This window comes from Protopterus annectens, chromosome 5.part1 (genome assembly GCF_019279795.1).
Source record: "Protopterus annectens isolate FY-2018-M chromosome 5.part1, PAN1.0, whole genome shotgun sequence".
NCBI classification, from domain to species: Eukaryota; Metazoa; Chordata; order Ceratodontiformes; family Protopteridae; genus Protopterus; species Protopterus annectens.
The window spans coordinates 607,967,494-607,981,712 of NC_056736.1; the positions used below are offsets into that span (position 1 = coordinate 607,967,494).

At 42.8% G+C, this 14,219-nt stretch overlaps 1 protein-coding gene across 2 annotated transcripts in view; it reads right to left on the minus strand.

Annotated features, from left to right (window-relative positions):
- STARD13 (StAR related lipid transfer domain containing 13) overlaps window positions 1–14,219 on the minus strand; it is an 899,357-nt gene that overhangs the window by 80,432 nt on the left and 804,706 nt on the right. The gene's annotated exons all lie outside the window — the stretch shown is intronic.

A 14,219-nucleotide genomic window follows, 5' to 3' on the forward strand; every position in this document is an offset into this window, starting at 1 on the left:
GCTGCCAGCATTGCAGTGTGGTACTGGAGACCAACCTCCTTCTGTCGCACAACAGTACTCTGATTTTGATGTAATGCGTTTCTTCTTCAGCCCATGTTTAATGTCCACCATAAGAGCTTTTATGAATGGCTCACACCACTTCAGAGCTTACTAGCAATTCTAGGACATCACGGTGCCTTGTGTACCAGCATCATGTGTCCAGTTTCTTCACAACCTCCTTGCAGGGCAACTCGTCTGTCACTATGTACCCTTCTCCCATAATGGTAGTCTACCGCTGTGATCCATTTTTAAATACTAGCAGCTAAGGATTTTTTTAATCTGAGGTAAGGAACTTTCAGCATTGCTACCTATTTATTCTCTAGCTATGTCATTTATTATCCCCCTCAGTCCTATTAATTTAGTTTTAGACATCATCCTACTGAATTCCCACTGCACCTGCAAAAAAAAAAAAAAAAAAAAAAATTGACCTACTCCCGACTTTACAGGAAACGTTTTTTACAGACCAGCCTTTACCATTCTGATGCTCTTTTAGAGTTTCTGTGCAAGTCCTCCAGTCTAGTGAATTCTTACCCTTCCTGAAATCCTGAAAGTTCAAAATACTGAAAACTCAAAATCCTGGGAACACACAGGATACCAACACTTACTATATTCCAGCACAAGTACATACAGAAACATATTACCCTTCAACTATATGCAGGGGGGCAAGCCCCCCTGCACCCCCATGTGGTGGGCTGCGCCCCCAACCCTCCCTGCTACTTAAATATATAAACTCTAAGATTGCACTTCACTACAATAAGTGCAATCTTGGAGTTGACATATTTAAGTAGCAGGGGGTATGGGGGGCTGTGCCCCCCACATGGGGGTGCAGGGGGACTCCACCCTGCTTATACTTGGAGAACAGTAATATAGTTTGTGTTTTATTTGTTTCTGTATGTCCTTGTGCTGGAATATAGTGAGTGTTGGTATCCTGTGTGTTTTCAGGATTTTGAGTTTTCAGTATTTTGAACTTTCAGGATTTTGGTCTTCAGGATTTTGGACTTTCAGGATTCTGTAGTGCTCCCATTTTCTGAGACATACTGATTTGCTCATTTTATTATAATTTTTTTTTCCTGAATTATCCCTTAAATGCCAGCAGTTCCCTTAACCAATGAATGTCCATAGCTCAGCTAAAATATGTACATTATATTACTCCCCTGATATTAGCTGTCACTTCTCCACCCGGCAGGAAAATATCCACTATCCCTAATCCATACTTCTCAGGCTTCAAACAGCATTGGATCTCTCCGAGACCCGGCAGGAAAATATCCACTATCCCTAATCCATACTTCTCAGGCTTCAAACAGCATTGTATCTCCCCACCACCCGGCAGGAAAATATCCACTATCCCTAATCCATACTTCTCAGGCTTCAAACAGCATTGTATCTCCCCACCACCCGGCAGGAAAATATCCACTATCCCTAATCCATACTTCTCAGTCTTCAAACAGTATTGTATCTCCCCACCACCCAGCAGGAAAATATCCACTATCCCTAATCCATACTTCTCAGGCTTCAAACAGCATTGTATCTCCCCACCACCCGGCAGGAAAATATCCACTATCCCTAATCCATACTTCTCAGGCTTCAAACAGCATTGTATCTCCCCACCACCCGGCAGGAAAATATCCACTATCCCTAATCCATACTTCTCAGGCTTCAAACAGCATTGTATCTCCCCATCTGGTGTTTGAACTGGTCTGTGTGTGACACTAGAAAGGGCAATAAATACAACAGGTATTGGGAACTGGATGCACTGTCTGTAAGATATGCAATGTATAACAACAACAAAATAAAAACCACAATATATTATACCACTTGCTTTAAACTACTTTTAGGACATCCCCGAAATTAATGACATGCAAAATCATGCAGATTCTTTCACATTCAGATGTAGAACTTCTGAAGCCAATGGCAATTATCACTTTCCATTTCATACAAAAAATATATCAGTTACAAATTAGCATACTGTGTTTGTGCCCTGCTTCTAGAATTACACTGATCAAATCATCTGCCTTGGTCTGAGCAGACATTGCTTTGGATTCCAGAGTTGTACATACATTTTATTAATTGTAGTGAAGCAAGCACAGAAGCACATCTTTAAGCTCTAACTGAAATCCATTAGATCTGATGCTATCTGTGTCATTATTCATTACAGATGGGTCTTGAATCTGACCTCGGATCCGAGCTGGAAACTGATGGACAGATCCAGAGCTCAAGCTCCTCCCCTTGCCATAATCTTCTGCTGACCTGTAACCCTCAAATCTCATCTGCCACAGAAACGCTAAGGATGTGATTCCAGTAGCTCAAGCGTTCATTCAAATAAGTGCTTATTTTCTGGGGTTTTTCTTCTTCCCTTTGGGGTTTCTATAGCTTTCTTTAGGCTGTTTTAGGTATAGTGTAGTTAGCTCTGTTTCCTCCCCCTCCCTGTACTTTTAACTAGTGTTGTCTCTCAGGTTCCCGCCTTTTTTCCCCATGGCCCCTTCCCCACCATAGCTAGTTCTTTAATTAACAAAACAAAAAAAAAGATTGGTTGACCTGCGTCCAATTTTGGACCTCAGCAAATTGAATCTGTCAGTCCAGAAGTCCAAGTTCTGGATGGTCGCTGTTCAGTCCATTCTGCCTCTCTTCCACAAGGATGACTGGATGTGCTCAGTAGATCTCAAGGACGCATACTATCATATCAAAATCAACAGACACTCCAGGAGACACCTGCACTTTTGGCTAGGGCCCTATTACTACCAGTTCACAGCCCTGCCCTTTGGACTCATTTCAGCCCCCTGGGTGTTTACCAAATGTATGGCAGTGGTGGTAGCTCATCTCAGGTTGCATGGCTTCCAGGTTTTTCGGTACCTTGACGATTGGCTCCTCAAGGCCCCCATGAGGCATCAACTGTCAATGGCCCCAGTTGTACCCTCAACCTCTTTTAGGATCTTAGCATCATGGTCAGTCTGACCAAATCCAATCTATCTCCATGCCAGAACCTAGAGTTTATAGAAGTTCAACTGGACACAGTGTAGGATACTGCAGCACTACCCTATGCAGAGTTCAACTTATTCAGGATCAGGTCTATCTCTTGCTCTTTCTGGAGCACCCAGCAGCCCACCTAATTCTACAAGCATTAGGCTCGATGGTGGCTGCTATCCAGTTGGTGCAACTCACTGGGTATCACATGCAGGTTCTGCAGTGGACCTTGGCGGTTCAGTGGTCCACTCAGGTTCATCCCATGTCCATGCCCGTCGGGATGACTCGTGCAGAAATCACCTTGCTTGGTGGCTTCAGTCTTAGGCCCTAACTCTTGGTAAACCCTTCTGTCTTCCCCCTGCCAAGGCCAAGGTGACCATGGACACCTCCTTGTTGGGGTATGAGGACATTTTCAGGAAAGCACAGTTCAAGGCATGTGGTTCCCCACATAGACCAAATTACACATAAATGTCCTGGAGATGAGAGCAGTCCTTATAATGTTGCAAACCTTTCTGGAGTGCCTCAGTCTGAGGACTATAGCAATTCAAATGGACAACATGATGATGGTGGTCTGGTACATCAACAAGCAAGGGGGAACACGGTCTTATCCCCTGTGAAGAGAGGTCATGAGAATGTGGGAATGGACAATGTCTTCCAGGTGCTTTCTTCTTGCAACTCACATTCCTGGCAGTTCCAACGTGCTGGCCGACAAACTCAGTAGGTCTGTCTTGAGTCCTTACAAGTGGTCCCTGAATCCATCAGTGGCACATTATAAATTCGACTGTTGTATTAAATATGCTGCAATCTCTTTGCCTCCCCAGTCAACTACAAATGCAGCAACTACTTTGCCCTGATCCACCCGATGGAGAAGTCACCCAGGGACGCTCTGGTTCAAGATTGGTTGTCGGGACTCATCTATGTTTACCCCCCCAACTTCCCTAATTCTCAAGGTCTTACAAAAAGCCCACCACCTGAAGACCCCTTCATAGGTTCATAGACTATTACTAGGCTAACTGCCCTCATGAGCCATTTTAAGCCTAGCCATTTACCCCACGTGAGAATCAAACCCTGCACCTTGTGTCTATGAGGTAAACACCTTAACCATTAGGCAAACCTCCCACCCATATTTATTTATTTAACATTTCTTTACAAAGCCAATTTTCAGTGGAGGCCTGGGGAGAAATGCTCCAGATGCAAGATTTTGTAACATGGTAGGAAACTGGAGCACCCGGAGGAAACCCAAACTAACGCAGGGAGGACATGCAGACTCCACACAGAAGGCATTCTAGCTGAGAATCGAACCAGAGAACTTCTTGCTGGGAGGTGACAATGTAACTGCTGCACCACTGCGCAATCTCATCCTCATTGCCCCCTTTTGGCCTCATCAGGCATGGTTCTCCCTTCTTTGGTCTCATCTGAAATATCCTCCCTGGATATTGGATCCCATTCTGGATCTCACTTCCCATCCCTGGGGGCTTCCTCTTTCCAACTTACAGACTCTTCTTCTAACTGCTTGATTCCTCCAGTTCCAGTTATCCTTTCCCAGTCCAGGCTCCCCTCTAGTAAAAAATATAACCTTAGCTTTACAGAAGCCTGCTACTAAGAAGGTGCATTTCAGTAAATAGAAAAGATTTTCTATCTGGGCCAGACAACGAAACTTGGATCCCTTTTCAGCCCTGATTCCTGACATTTTGTTGTTCTTGGCTTCTCTCTTCCAGGAAGGTGCTAGTTTCTCCATGATTAAACTCCAGTTGGCAGCCATCTCTAATTTCCATTTGAATGAGAGTCCCACTTTTTCTTCTAAACTACGCAAAGCTTTTCTCAAAGGAGTCTTTCTTCTTAGACCTCCTACCCACCATGGGATTTAACTCTGATGTTGCAGTCTTTGACACAAAAGCCCTTTGAACCAGCTGCATTTAGTGATCTTAAGTTTCTGTCTTGGAAGACGGCCTTCTTGGTGATTATTACTTCTGCCAAGAAAGTTTCTGAGTTGCAGGTTCTCATCATTAAGCCCCATTTCATAGTCTTTTACAAGGATAGGATATCCCTTATGACAGATCCTTGATTCATTCCGAAGGTGGCTTCAGAAGCTAACCTCAACCAATCTATTCAGCTCCAATTTTCTTCCCTAATTATTCCAATAAGGGGGAGTATACTTTTCATTGTTGAGACATTCATAGGCGGCTATGCTTTTATCTTAAGAGGACTGAGGAATTTCGGACGTCGGACCAGTTTCTTGTAGAGTCTTCTCAGGCCAGAAAAGGCCTGACAGTTACTAAGGTAACTATTTTCAGATGGATTGCTAGCTGTATTTCCTACACTTATGACAGCAGGCACATCTATTTATTTATTTATTTGGCATTTGTTAACTGGGATAATCCGATTGGGCAATAGCCCTTTTTCGGCGAGGCACGGGAAGAATAGCTCCACAACAGTATAAAATTACAAGCCAGTGTATTGAACACAATAAATAACAGTACAAAACAGCAGATGAATCATACCTGGGGAGAAAAGGCTCCATAACATTGCAAAATTACAAAATCAACAGATAAAGCACAATAAGACATATTGCAAAACAAGAACAGTAGATAAAGCACAATAAGACAAACATAACAGTGAATAAATTATAGTAAAACAATATATAGAGGAACATAGCAAGTAGTACATGATATGTGTAGGGAGCATAACTAAACACAATAGTTTGTAGAAACCTTTTTTTTTTTTTTCTCCAAAAAAAAAAAAAAGCTCAGCACTTGTCTTAAAAGCATCTTCTTTTCAGGCTTAGCACTTCTGTATTATACAAAGTCCCTCACTAGCGAACCCCCCCCCCCCCAGGAGTACCCACTTCCTTACTAAGTCCTCTCTCATTCAGTTACACCCCAAACTTTTTAATTTTTCTAGCATGTCGAAGGGCCAGATGCTGGCGTCCTCTCCTGCCCAGTTGGTGAATCTGGGAATATTGAGGCAATGTTACAATTGCCTCATGTACACAGACAACCCTCTCCTCCTCCCACATAACACAAAGAGATGCAGCTATTTAGCCAAACTGGAGGCTGAGCTCTCTCAACTCAGGACTGGCAAGACCAGACAGGAGGAGAAGGCAACTACACACACCACAAAACCAGTCTCACATAAAGCTATCACAACAATGAATCAAACACATAAACACACAAAGACATACTCGGAGGCTCTGAGCAAAAATTTACCTAAACAGCAGAGGCCTCCAAAGCAGACACCCAAGCAACCGCCACCTCATGACACACCACAGGCAACACATAAAACACAAAATCAGTGTGCAAAGCAGTCACAGCCCTTAAGGCCAAATACAACACCAAACATACTTGTCATAGGTGACTCCATAGTCAGACACACTGGCGTCCCACTCACCAGGCTGAACAAGGAGAGGGTCACAGTAAGCTGCCTATCGGGCTAGAATCCGCCACATAACACAAGCACTGGTCACTCCACAGCAAGTACAAATATGACACAGTCATTGTCCATGCTGGTGTGAGCGACCTGAGATGTACCTCCCTGGACTACATGAAAAGAGACATAGAGGAGTTCTCTGATTATGTAGCCCAGGCAGGTATGACCCTGACCCTGAGCAGCATCCTTCCTTCACCAAGAATGATGCCACAACATATTGACAAGATGATCAGCTTTAACAATTGGCTTAATTTCTGGTGTCATTCAAAGGGGATCCAGTGTCTGTCTGCCTGGGATGACATGCTTGACAAGCCACGCTGCTTCAAGGGCGGCTTGCACCTGTCACCCCTGGGATTCCGGATATTGACTAAGGCTCTTGCCACCCCCATAGTGCCTTTTTTAGGCAAGGCTCAAATTCTAAACCTACCACCCTAGAAAACAAAAATGGGAAGAAACTAAGGGTAATGCTGCTCAATGCCAGAAGTCTAAATCTCAAAATGCACCCACTCGAGGCCCTTCTCAGTATGGAGAACATCGATGTCTGTGCTGTGACTGAAACCTGGTTCAAGGCTCCTGAGTGCACCCCAGCACTATCAGGTTTTACCTCATATCATGCGTTCCGGCCCCAAAACCCAGACCACACCACAAAAGGAGGGGGTGTATCCATATTCATCAAGGATACCCACATCTCCAGGTTGGTGGCAACGCATCGGAAACCATCCAGGTGCAATTAACCATAGGCAAAACTGCTCTACAATTTGTAGCATGCTACAGGCCACCCTCTCAAACTCAGGAACCCCACACAGCCTTCCTGAAGACACTGGAGGGTATAAAAGTATCTCCAAACACCATTATATTGGGTGACTTCAACTACCCGAATATAGACTGGGAACATTACTCAAGCCCAAACTTTCTAGCCCAAAGGTTCCTGGAGTTCATAAATTCAAATGCCATGGAACAACTAGTCACCGTTCCCACAAGAGGAGAAAATATACTAGATCTCATCATCACAAACATGGGGACAAAATGCTCCACACCGGAAGTATATCCCTCATTGGTGAGATCAGATCATAAACTAATCTCACTGGATATCCACATCCCGCTCCCACCCCAAACAAAAAAGACCACAGTGAAGAACTTCTCTAAAGCAAACTTCACACTACTCAAGACTGGTGTGGTATCCTTCAAGGCCCCCGAGCCAGTGGAAACCACAACCCAAGCTGCGGAAGCCCTTACAATTGCCTTCTACGAACACCTCCAGGACTGCATGGATCAGGCAATCCCTAATAAAACCAAGACTCTTTCCACCAAGGGCAAACGTCTAGTCTGGTGGTCCCCAGCCATAAACAAACTTTACAACAAGAGGAGAAAGCTGTTACATGATAGAGCAAAATCCATAAAAGAGAAGACACCTTTGATCATTATTAGTAAAAAAATACGAGCACTCATAAAATCATCCAAGGCCAACTTTGAGAGAAAAATTGCCATTTATTCAAAAGACAATCATAAGGCCTTCTTCAGCTATGTTAGAAACCTGGGTGGAAACTCCCAGATATGCTCAGAATTAGTCCAAAATGATACAAAAATCACTGAACCCACAGACATTGCCAACATACTAGCAGACAGGTTCAGTGCAAACTTCACCCCTCTCCCCAAGGAGAGATAACTATCCCAGTGGAGTGCAGCCTCCCAGACATCTCCAATGCGCAGGTGAAAGCTGCTCTCTCTAAAGCTAAAAACACAGCATCAATGGGACCAGATGGTGTCCCCGGCTGTGTGCTACGAACTCAATGAGGAACTAAACCCGCACATAAGGCAGCTGTTTAATCTTAGCCTTACCACAGGATACGTGCCCAAGGAGTGGCGTACGGCAACTGTGGTCCCACTCCACAAAGGCGGTGCCTCTACGGACCCTGGTAATTACCGCCCCATAAGCAACAAGCCTGGTCTGCAAAGCTATGGAGAGGATCATAATGGAACTCATAAACAAAGACATAGGGGACTGCAGACATTGGACCCGACCCAGTTTGGCTTTGTCAAGGGCAGATCATGCCTTTTGAACTTGGTTGACTTCTTCGAAACAGTCACCAAGGCCATTGATGAGGGAAAGGCAGTCCATACAGCCTACCTTGACCTTGCAAAGCTTACACAATACCCCACTCGGGTATTATAGAGAAACTTACCAGCTTAAATGTAAACCCATATGTCACAAGATGGGTTGCAAACTGGCTAAAGGACAGAACCCACAGGGTTAGAGTAGCTTGCGCCATGTCAGACAACAAGCCGGTCACAAGTGGTGTCCCACAGGGCTCAGTCCTTGGCCCCCTGTTGTTTGGCATCTACTTCTCAGAAGTACAGGCTAACATAGGAGGACTATGGCTGACAAAGTTTGCAGATGACTGCAAACTGGGAGCCATAGTGGAAAGTACATCGGACACAGATATCCTTCAGAGGGGTCTCACGGAAACTGATAGCTGGTGCCAGAGCCATGGCCTGAAGTTAAATGCCAAAAATGTATAGTCATACCCTTCGGGAAAAACAAGGTAACCCCAAGCTACCATATAGGTGGCAATCCACTAAGCACAGAAGAGGTTATCAGGGACCTGGGGACCCAGGTTGACAGTGGCCTTTCTTTTAACACTCACATTGCTAAAGTGGTTAGAAAAACCTTCTACATTGCCCACCTGATCATGAAGGGATTCACATCCAGATCAAGTGAGGTCATTGTTCCCTGTACTCTTCACTTATCAGACCAATGATCGAGTACAATGCCCCATTCGGGATGTATCTCACCCGACACCTGCAGCAATTGGAGAGACCCCAAAAGTTCCTCACCAAAAGGATAAAGGGACTCCAAAATCTGTCATATGCTGCCAGACTGAAGAAACTCCAGCTCTATTCAGTCGCATACCGTCTGCTCAGAGGTGACCTGTGCCTGACATACAAGGCCATGTCCAACCCGGAATTAATGGACATGCTCCACCTCAAAAAATCCAAATCTACCAGATCCACTAGAGCAAGCGACTTAAACTTAGCACGGATATAAATAGGACATGCTGGAGGGATAGATTTGTCACCCAGAGACTCCCTATGTTGTGGAATAAAATCCCGGTCCATGTGAGGCAGAGCACCTCGCTGGCTCTGTTCAAGAGAAATCTTGACCGGTGGATGGGAGATCGTAGGTTTACCCCAGGAATCATCTCTGTTTCACTGCTGGACAGAGGCACAACAAACTAATGGGCACAGTATTTTTTAACATAAGGGGTGGCATAAGCCACAAAAACTCTGGGCTAGGCTTATAAATGCCTTAGGGCAGATAGCCTAGTATAAACCTATGAACCTATATGAAGTGAATGAGATCTTAGTAAGAGAAGAGAAGACAAAGACTAGACTTAGTCAGCAGAGCAGATACTGGTAGCAGCTTAGTATAGAAGAGATTATGTACCAGTTAAATTCCATTGTTAGCTAGTAAAAAAAGGAGTTGTAAGAGGGGGATGGGGGAGTTAGTAGGGGGGATGTGAGTATCAAGAAAGAGTGAAAGCAAGGCATGATTGAGTGGAGGGGGAATCTATCCAGACCAGTTAAAGCCCACTCTACTAGGTCAGTGGCTACGTCTTCCGCCTTCTAGGCTAAGCTTTCTTTGGATGAGATTTGCGCTACTGCTATTTTGTCTAATCCACATACTTTTGTTTCACACTACAAGTTGGATTTAGTGTCTAGGAACAGGGCTTCCTTTGGTTCCTCTGTGTTCTGGGATATCCTTCCCTGAGGCCACCCAGGGTTCATAGTAGCTGGGGATTCTGACCCATCTGTGATGAATAATGAGATGAATAGCATCAGATAAAAGAGTTATGTACTTACCATAACTTGGAATCTGTGCTATCCAGTGTCATTATTCATCACATTCCTGCCCTCCTTCCCCCTTCCTTCTGGTGATCTGGTAAAACTGGAGGGATGTTTCTTCTTGGAGATAGTTAGTCTCCTGGGCAGACCATGCTGCCTTTTCTTTAGCTAGCAAACTTGATCTGAGGGTTACAGATCAGCAGGGGATTATGGGAAGGGGAGGAGCTTGAGCTCTGGATCTGTCCATCAGTTGCCAGCTCGGGTCAGAGGTTGGATCCAAGACCCATCCGTGATGAATAATGACACTGGATAGCACAGATTCCAAGTTATGGTAAGTACATAACTCTTTTTAAATCTCATCAGGATAGAAAAGGGCTCGCTTGTAAGCTTAAAACAGCAATCCTGAATAACAATAAATAAACAATTAAATAAAATCAATGAATAAATCAATAAATGCATAACAGTGGGCAAGTCAACATTACCAGGACTACAATGATCATAAAACAAAGTAACCGACATGTTAAACATTAAATATCCTTGAAGAGCTATAACAATGTGCAGTATTCATAGTTGCATAAGGGTAGGATGCAATTTACACTAGAAGCTGCAGCAAAACATTTTCCACTCATCCAACGTGCACCTGGGGTTATCCAGGTACTTAGTACATATGTAAATAGGGAGCGGCTGTCTCATATGTCATTCATGAGCACATGCTGTTTTGGGTACATGCTATGGTTGCAATGTAAATTTTAGTCATGCTGTAACAAAAATGTTTGGAAAAGTGAGAATTTACAGTACTACAAAGCAGTGTTGGCAGAGTGAATCATACTATTGAGTTTATAACTGCTGCTTCACAACCATACCTACTCCCCTCCCAATGCAGCAATGACACAATTCTCCTACCAGCTGCAATAACACCATCAGCAGATCCCCCTTATTTAAATAAATGCAAAATTAACAGATTCTGCAGTTATGATCAATGAAGCTGAGATGTCAGTGGACTGCTACAGGACCTGACCACATATTACTGCTGAAACCACTATACCACTCTCATAATGTCATGGCTATAACCTCAACAGAGTAAGGAAATTAAAATTTTCAAAGTATCAGCTATTGCTACAGAAAAGGAGAAGTGTTCTGTGCCTGTATTGTTAGCCTCTCCTTCAACATTTGTAATTTCTCTGATCTGCTACTAGGGTTATAAATGATACTGCTGTATCCTTGAATATGAGATACCTAGTGGTGAATCCTCCCACATGGGACTTCAGTGAAGCACATCCCCCTGAAAAAAAAATGTTTGCTTCTATACTTGTTGCGAGAGGATTTTCACAGAACTGTGTTATAGTGAAGAGAAACAACAATTAGATGTTATTTATCCTATCTAAAGATGTAGGTGTGGGTACATCAGGGCAGCAATAAGTTTAGATGTCCACAGATGAACAGATGAACCTCTCTGCAGATTACAAAATGTTTGGTTGGTTTTCCTTTATTTTAGTTCCTGGACACCACAAAATTTCACAAAGTTAAAAAGTTGACACTGAATTGAACATTCCATGGTCATTTCATTATTAGATGATAAGGCTAATTAACAATGGTGTAAGTGCACCAAATGGACAGGAAGGGAAATAAGGCTGTAAGTTGAAGAAAAAAAATAGGAGAATGAAAGGGTGTGGCTTTTTCACCTTTTCTGTGTAGGTGGGAGGGGTTATGTGAACTCAGAGACTCACAAAGTGGTGTGATCTCCCTGGAAGAGATGGTAGAGACCACTGGTTGGAGGGGCAGGACCACTTGGAGAGAATGCCCCTTACAGAAGTGAGGGGATTTGTTTCCATCATTTGCTTATTGCATGTTCCTCCCTGCCAATTCGCTAGGTGTGTTCTGGGAGTTTGGGCATAAAACATGAAAAATCCTCAAACTGCTCATTTTGGCTGTCTAAACAATGGTCTCTTCTGGTCTACACCCACCCCAGTGAATGGGAACAAATGGACTGACTGCTAGAATGGGGCTGATGGTCAACAGACATTGAGAGTAAAAAGAACAAAAACAAGTTACATGTCCAACAATTAAAAAGCTGGTTGATAAAAAAAAATAAAGGCAAAAATATTCTACAGCCTTAAAATGAAATGGAAACATTAAACTCATAAGAGATCTTCTTTCAGCCCTGTATACCCATTAGAACATGATCTATCATAATGCATGCAACATATAATAGTTATCAATGCAAACTAACATAGAAAAAAGACAAGTCATTATATAACAATCATATGTAATTCAACACAATCATCATAGAGATTTAATAACACAGAATGAACAATATCACCAAAAGCATGCATGATTTTTGTTATAGTTGTAAGTTTAAGGCAATCACAAGTGTACAACTGAAAATGGTGCCAGTTAAAGGAGCAGTTAGTATATATTCATTGTTTTCTAGCTAACTTTTTAATTAATTAAATTTGAAAGTGTCTCTGCTTTTGCATTGCAAATTTAAATACACCTTAAAAAGGTATTATATATTGACAAGTAAAGTGAGCAGCAAAAACTTGGGAAGGGAAATTAATATGAGATGAAAATATGTTGCATCCCATGAGCTCACTGGGTCTGGTTTTCATTGTTTCCACATACAAACTTTCCAATTATCAGTACGCTGCTTATCCAGATCAAAGACCCTGGGTCATCCACCGAAAACAGGCAATCATGTCTCATGTTAGTGGACTTTATTTCTTAACAAATGCAATTAGAAAGTCTCACCAACATCTTTCCTTATTTAAATTTTAAAACGTATTGTTCTGCCAGTGAAAATGGCTTCTTAGCTAAAGAAAGCTTACAGTTAATGAGTAGTGACATTATAAAGTACTGATAATCCAGTTATAAACATTTTGGGAGTATGGCCATGCTCCAGATTCTATAGGAAAATGCAGGTCCTTCAGAGGGGTATATAGCTTATACATCCATTCATCCTCAACCCCTTTTTTCCCATTTTGCACATGACGTTGGGATGTCACTTCAACAGTGACAATCATCTTCAGCCAAGGTTTACACTGTGGCTAGCCCTGCCACTGTAGTTCATCCATACCACTCACTCACACCGATGGACAATTTAGAGTGTCCATTCCACCTATTGCATTTCTTTGGAATGTGGGAGGAAACTGGAGAACCCAGAGGAAACTCATGTGACCACAGGGAAGACATGCAGACTCTGCACAGAAGGCACTCCAGCTGAGAATCAAACCAGAAAACCTCTTACTGTGAGGTGACAACGCTAACTGCTGCACCACTGCAGCCACCCCATCCTTTGATGTATTTTCAAATTCTCAAAAAAGAAAAAAAAAATCTGGCCGATTCTGCACACAAGTAAGGAAAATTCATGATATTAAAGGGTCTTATTATGCATTTACTTACAGAGAAGAGCTGCAAGTTTTGTTCTACAGCTGAATCAATACTCATAGAACAGGCATGCACTGCTTACAACATGCATTGCTTGTCTGCCTTGTCATGGTAGCATAATGTGACTATACATAGGAAAATAGAAAATAAATGAAAAATGCAAATGCTTGCTGGAAGAGATTATCCTAAAAGGTCCTGCTCATATAGCCAGATATTACAGAAGTTAACTGCATATGTTCAATAATGAAGGCCATCATATGGAACTCAAGCCGATTTCTGTTAAGGAGTCGCACATTTTGTGCCCGAAGCACAAGCTGATGGTACCAAGCAGTCTTAGAATAATCTCTGCAAAGACATAGTGAGTCATTTTTGGAACTTTAGTGGGTTGCAGCTGTATGTTGACCCAAGAAGGGACCGCCTGGTGCTTTACAACAGAAGCTAATTATTTGCCAAATATAAAAGGCCTATTAAAAGTAAAAGGACTAATTTGGAAACCTGGATGAAATGACTTAAAGAAAATATTACTTCACAGGGCATTGACTATAAAGCTAAATTTTTACAAACCA